Below are 1,680 nucleotides of genomic sequence, written 5' to 3' on the forward strand. Positions count from 1 at the left end.
GCGGGTTGAGCTTCAACCCACAAAAATTCAACCCGCCCCACATAGTAATAAACTTTGATTTCAACCCTCCCCGCATATACCCGCCCCACATAAAAAAATATTATTTTTCAAGACAAATTTATTCATTTTAATTAGTATATGATTTACTGATTATCGGCTTTTACAAAATTAAAATTTGAGTAAACAAAAATTTAGTACATGTACCTCAAAAGTTGTAAACTTTTTAAGAACATTTCACACATATCAGAAAGAAACTAACATTATTATATTATTAAGTTAGGATGAAATCATGCATTAATATTCTACAAAGATTAAAACTTAATTATAATAAACTTGACTAATAAATCTCTAAACCCACACCATTTATTTTGAGCCATCTCAAAATAATTTTGGTTTGTTATTTAATTTATAATTAATATTTTCATAAGAATACAATTTTAGTTCTGGTAATCATTGATCATTATGAAACAGAAACTTTTAGATTTTAAATTTGAGATAGTCAATTGTAATTTTCTAATTTAATCTAAAAAAACCGAATAGAAATATTAAGGGGAGATCTTATTTTTTGGTATAAAAAAGAAAGTTTTGCTTAACATGTTTAATATTCTTATAATTTGCATGCTAAATGTGTAAATTTTAGCCCTCAGTTGTAGGCTAATAATATAATGCGAAAATGAAATTATGGTACCCGCCCACACTCGCAAAAAATTAAGTATTTTGATATAGACCTGCCCCGCCCTGCTCCGTCCCCGCATTTATATAAACCCACCTCGCCCCGCATCTGTTCAAACCTTCCCCACCCCACATCCGTCATGTCCCATTGCCATCCCTAAATACTAGCTTAAACGGAGTATAGAAACTCTTTGGTTGTGTTTGGTATGAAGGAAAATGTTTTCCATGGAAAATGTTTTCTTGGAAAACAAGCGCATTTCAAACTTCTTTTCACATGTTTGATTGGAGAGTAGAAAATATTTTATGGAAAATATTTTTTAATGTTTGGTTGGTGAATGAAAAATAGTTTTTAGAAAATATTTTTTTTTGGCTGGAGATTATAAAAATACTCTTTAGAAAAATAATTTATAATCCGAAAATCAACCCGCATAATTGATCTACGACCCGACCCCAACACCCAAACTAAGACAAGACTTCGATGACCGTTTCAAAATCCAACCCTAAGATCTGACCCAGGACCTAGTCCAGGGAAAAAAATTCAAAAACATTTTTTTTAAGAAAAACAATTTTGACGGGGTCGGAGTGGGGGGGGGGGGTTGGTGGTTGGGGCTGGTGTAGGGGTGGAGGTGACATAAAAAATGAAAATTTTAAAAGTATTACTTTTCAAAAGCATTTTTTTCAGAAAAAAAAAAATTGGCGGGGTGGCCTGGGTGGGTTGCCCACACGGTGGGGTGGCGTAAAAAATAAAAAATAAAAATTTGAATTATTTCCCAAAACTAATTAATTTTTTAACAAAAATGACCTGGGGGTAGGGGGTGGCTGGGTAGAGGTGGCGTAAAAATGAAATATTTTCCTAAAACAATTTTTTTATTTAAAAAAAATGATGGGGGTGGCCTGAGTGGCGGGGGGGCTGGCGTAAAAAATTAAAATATTTTAAATTTGGAATATCTCCCAAATATATTTTTTTTTTCTTAAAAAATATTTTCGACGGGAATGGCGTGGGTGGGG

This window comes from Solanum stenotomum, chromosome 4, assembly GCF_019186545.1.
Source record: "Solanum stenotomum isolate F172 chromosome 4, ASM1918654v1, whole genome shotgun sequence".
Classification (NCBI taxonomy): domain Eukaryota; kingdom Viridiplantae; phylum Streptophyta; class Magnoliopsida; order Solanales; family Solanaceae; genus Solanum; species Solanum stenotomum.